Source organism: Echinops telfairi, unplaced genomic scaffold, assembly GCF_000313985.2.
Source record: "Echinops telfairi isolate 266 unplaced genomic scaffold, ASM31398v2 ScPeMD7_7473;HRSCAF=8511, whole genome shotgun sequence".
NCBI classification, from domain to species: Eukaryota; Metazoa; Chordata; class Mammalia; order Afrosoricida; family Tenrecidae; genus Echinops; species Echinops telfairi.
Genome location: NW_022111377.1, coordinates 8,189,644 through 8,195,362, shown reverse-complemented (window position 1 = coordinate 8,195,362; position 5,719 = coordinate 8,189,644).

The following is a 5,719-nucleotide window of genomic DNA, read 5'->3' as shown; positions in this document are numbered from 1 at the left end:
GCCCCCACGAGGTTTTCCTCCAGTGTGCCTGAAGGAGGAGGAGTCAATGTGCTCGCTTGGGCAAATCTCTGTCCACACCTCTCCCAGGCACATGGCTTCTCTCCACCACGCTCGTGGCATTCGTCTTGAGATTGCCAAAAGTTGGGAATTATAAATTGCATATATCACATCTATAGGGTGTTTCCTCACCACGATGCATGAGACTGTGAAAGAATGGTCAGCATTTCTGAGCAAATCCTTTATCTTATCATTCACGTGTGTATGGCTTCTCCCCTCTATGTATTCTAACTCTTTTTCCCCCCCAAGCTGGTTACCCTGGATAAATGCCTGTCCAAACAAGTAGCAAACATAGGGTTTGACTCCTTTATGTATCCTCTTGTGCCTGCTTCTGAAATTAGAGAGTACGCATGCCTGTCTCCTTTCTGGATTCATGAGAGACTTTCATATTTTATCCTTTAATTTTACGGTAATCTTAGTAGGTACTCTGGGCAATGGTTTGTCCTGCTGTATGAATCAGAGCTATGAGGTGGAGTCACTGCGAGCCGGAGCTAGCCGGGAAACACCTAGTAACACTCTTTGTCATATTCATTTTCTTTCCATTTTATTTTTTCTTAGTGACATTTTGGGTGTATTTGTTGTTTATAATGCAAATACTACACTATTACCTAATATGCAGGCCAAATAGTGAATAAGCCCAGATCTGTCCAGTGAAGAGGAGGTGAACTATGCAGAGCAATCTACGAGTATACCTAGAAGCTGTTGCTGGGCTGTTATTAGAAAAAGAGATTAGGCTTCTTATTCTGAAAAGTGCCAAGGAATAGAACAGGGGCTGTAGAGCAGAAACCATAGATTATTGATTTAGTTCAACTAAGGAATTTTCTAGAGGCCACAACTGTCCCGATATGGACAACCTTCCTACAATAAGTTTCTGGCTACTACTGGACATAAATTGCTACCTTCTCTCTAGCTTCCTGGGCTTGCATGGTCACCTGTTGGGTAATGTCCCAACAGTTCAGCAGGCATGAAGTCTTCCTTGCTGTACTCAGCAGGGGCAATGTGTTACAAGTTTTCTCTTATACCATGTCTTCCCAGAGGGGGTATAAGGCAGGCCACAGAATGTTTAGGCAAGTGTCCTGCAAACCCAATCTCACTCAAACCCTCTCCCCTCTCCAAACTTCCTTTTCTATCAGTGAAGCTAATGTGCGGATCCCTAAAACCAAAACCAAACTCGCTGCCATTGAGTCAATGCTGATTCATATCAACCTCCCTGTGAGTTTCTGAGACTGTAACTGGTTACAGGAGTAGAAAAGCCCGTCTTTTTCCTGCAGAATTGCTGGTGGTTTTGAACTGCTGACCCTGTGGATTGCAGTCCAATGTATAATCACTGCACCACCAGGGCTCCCATGGATCTTTATGTGCCTCCTTTATTTCCCAATAGGTTCAGAGTTCAGAGTGAGTGACAAAAACAAACTCAGTGCCATCAAGTGAATTGACTCATCATGAGCCTGCAGGACAGGTCAGAACTGCCCCTATGGATTTCCAAGATGGTAACTCTTTCCAGGAGTAGAAAGCCTCATCTTCTCCTGCAAAGGGGCTAGTGGCTTTGAACTACAGACTTCAAGATTAGCAGTCCAACTCATAACCACTACACCACCAGGGATTCCTCAGAGAGAGAGAGAGAGAATCAATTAGCATCCTCAAAGCACAACAATTTGGGTATACCAACTAAGGATTGGATTAGATGATGGGGTTAAATGGTGAATAATCATTGAGATGATTCTGACTCATGGTGGCTTTAGGTGTGTCAAAGTATAACTGCGCTCTATGGGGTCTTCAATGGCTGATATTTTTTTAAGTAAATCACCAGATCTTTATTCTGAAATACCTCTGGGTAGACTGGAGTCTTTGTCCTTTGGGTTAGCAGCCAAAAGCACATGCATTGCTTGGACCACTCAGGGCCCCCGGCTGGCTTGTAGTTCCATTCCATACTAAGGTTATGTGACTTTCTGACCGTTCAATCCATTCCCTTCTCTCACTTGAGAAAGCAGAGACAAGAAGTCTGTTTCTTTATGGCCATTGGCAGGTGACTAGCTCCAGCCTGTGCTCAGACATATTTCGGGGCTATTTTCTTGTTATGCAGATCCAGACAAGCATAAAGAATGTCTTTTCTCCAGCAAGGGACAAGCAACTAGCACCGAAGAGAAAAACCAAGAGTCAGAGACAAGTGAAATTGTCTCTCCCCCAACCCTTTTTTTTCTCATAGTAGAAAGAAGTTGCCTTTGCTTTTGCTTGAGGAAAGGGTCTTAGATATAAAGGAAATAAGAGAGAGAAAATACCTGTGAGAAAAAAACCAAGTTCCTGAGCACTTATTGTTCTGTTTCTTTGAAGGTCACCATTTGAGATATTTTGATAAAGACATCCTCTTCTTGTGCACGTGGTCGTGGTGTACAGAGATACGGTCTCACTGTGGTAGATGTAACCTTATATGCTGACTTCCCTGCCTTGGCAATGTTTAGTCATGGAGCTGCTGCCTTCCCTGGAAATGTGGTGGAAGTGAGATGGGGAGAAATGGAAGAAAAGGGTTTACATTTTTCTTCAGGACATCTTCCTCACCTCCGCAATCTTTATTTTAACAAGATTCCCCAATGATTGTTATCATCACCCCTCACCCCCCCAGGGTGATTCTTAAGAATTGCAAAGATCTAGATTCTGATTTCTCTTATCTGGGGTAGAAAATGCAAATCCACATCAGGAGCTCACACCAGAATGAACCAGTTCAAAACCCTGAACTTCAGACTCTGATTGCATTGGGGAGTGAGAGGACTTTGGGAAGCTATGATTGGGCTAATAAAAAGACCTTGAAGTGTATCTTGTGTTCAAGCAGGATCATAAATAAATCATGGACTAAATCATTAATTCATAAGTGAATTTATTATTGCACATCAACACACTGCCTTTGAATAAATTCTGACTCATAGCGACCTTATAGGACAGAGTAGAACTACCCCTGTGGGTTTCCAAAACTGTAACCCTTTACGGGAGTAGGAAGCCTCATCTTTCTCCCAAGGAGCTGCTGGTGGTTTTGAACTACAGACCAGGTGTAGTTTAACCATAGTTTTCCATCAGGGCTCCCGTTATTGCATAGAGGTGAGTCAAAAAGTATTGCTACCAAAAAAAAATCTTAGAAACCTTACTAAACAAAAATATTGAGATGTGAGGCTACTGTTTCGGAATAGATGCCCCAACTCTGTACTACACCCTTGAAGGTGGTGTTTCCATCTCCCTAATGCTTCCACAGAGAATTCCGCCCTTTTTCATGTGTACCACATCCAATCTGCAGTGTTGGCATCTCCGAGGGACTCAAATAATGCTTCTTTTAAGCGCTCTCTGAGTTTGGGGAATAAAAAGAAGTCTGAAGGTGTCAGAGCAAGGCTGTGGGGGTGGACGGGACAAGGTCTCCCAACAAAATGTTCACAGCCCTTGCTCCCCTTGAAGGATGAGCGGGTATATTGTCATGATGGGGAAAATCCTTTTTTTTGGGGGGGGCGGGTATTCTTTAGCACAACTTTCTGCTCTTTTCTCACTAATTCCTTTGGAAACCACTGTTTTAATAAGATTCCCTCTTTTTTTGAAGGCACAATAAGGAGAAGAAAAACAAGGTTATTAGTACGTGAACTTGTTAGTTGTTGTCCACTGTTTGCAAAGCCACGTGTAAGCACATTTTGTTTAGAATCAACTGTGTATTGGGACCCTAGTAGCAATACTTTTCTATTTACCCTCCTATGACAATTTATAGATTATCTCATGGAGTCTTTATTATAAAAGACTTTTTAAAGATAAGTTATTAAATAGTATGCATGTAGCCAATTCACAAACCATAGCGCTTGAAAATAAATTATTTGTAGGAATAAAGTAAAACAGGGGGAGTGGAAGCCCCCTTAGAAGTAAAATGACAAATTATTCTCAATGAACAGCCGGGGGATATCTTGCCTATGAATGAAGATAACATGCATGTGGCAAGTGGGCAGGGCTGAAATATGCATGCAGTTTTTATAGAAACTTAAATCAAATAATTTTACAGTTGACTATGCTACAGAAAGATGAGGCTGTCTGATCACCAGCCTCAAAGGTACTTCTACTCTGTCTGCTCGGGCTGGTGTGAGTTAACATCGACACAATGGCAGTGGATTTGTTTTGTGAGTTTCTTGAAAGAAAAGATGAGGCTATATGCTCCTGGAAAGATGCACTGCCTCGGAAACCCTACATCGAGTTGCTATCAGTCAGAATTGACTCGGGGCAATGGGCTTGGTTTGGGTTTGGCACGAGAGAACGAATGTGCAAACAAAAGGAAGGTTGTCTTTAGGGTTTCTGAAAAGGAGCCTAAAGAGTAAGACGTTGTTGTTCATCGCTGAGAATGCGCTGCCCACCCAACATGAGTGTCTCCTGCACTTAGACTCTGCTGGGGAAGACACTGGCAGTATGGTAGAGGATGGTATTGTATTGTAGAGGGCAGCCTGCGATAACCTGGGCCCTGATTATCTTTGTCCTATTCTCCTAAATTCCAAATGGCTCTCAGCTGAGCCCTCTGCCTTCAAAGGAAATCAGAGGTAGAGTCTCAAAAGTAGAAAGAGCCTGAAAGTCATCTAGCTTATCATTTGAAAGGGTGGCCTCCTGACAGAGGGTCTTTCCCCTCTGTCAAGCATGACAAATAATTAATTGCTATAATCCCAGACCACTTGTCTGTCCACATAGTATGGTGGGCTTGCATGTTGCTTTGATACTGGTTATGTCACTGGTATTTCAAATATCAGCAGGGTCACCCAAGGTGAACAGTAGTTGGAATGAATTTGGTGATAGACATGAAGCTGGAGATCACATCATAGAATTTTGCAAAACCAACGACTTCTTGATAGCAGGCACATTCCTCCACCATATAACCAGTGACTGTACACACGGACCTCACAAGATGCAGTACACAGAAATCAAATTGACTACATCTGTGGATATCAGCCAAAAGGAAGGCACAGGCTGACTCATACGTGATTGCTCATACATAAGTTGACGTTCAAGAAACTTAAAACATGTTCACAGGAGCCACAATACTTGAAATTTGATAACATCTCAATAATAGCTTTGACTCACTCAACAGTAATGACAGAAAACCTAAAGAGCCGTGATGACATTGAGACCACCACATATGAAAAAGAAAAAGGTTGTTTAAAAAAAAAGACAAGAAAGAAAGAAAAAATCAGAGTGGATGTCAGAAGAGACTCTAAAACTTGGCCTTGATCAGAGAGCAGCTATAGCAAATAGACGAAATGATGACAGAAAAGAATTGTACGGAATATTTCAAAGGGCAGCTTGATACAACAACATAAAGTATTGATATGTGCAAAGACCTATCATTAGGGGGAAAAAAAGGAAGGACATGCTCATCATAGCTTAAACTGAAAGAACTGATGAAAACCTTCAAACCTCAAGTTGCAATATTAAGATTCTATGGGCAAAATATTGAATGATATTTTGCAGGCAGCACTGAAAGAAGATGAAAGAATGTGTACTCTCTTTACCGAAAAGAACTCACTGACATCCAGCCATTTCAAAAAACAGCACATCATCAATCATTGGTGGTACTGAAGGAAGAAGTCCAAGTTGTACTGAAAGCATTAGTGAAAAACAAGGCTTCAAGAACTGATGAAATTCCGATTGCAATGTTTCA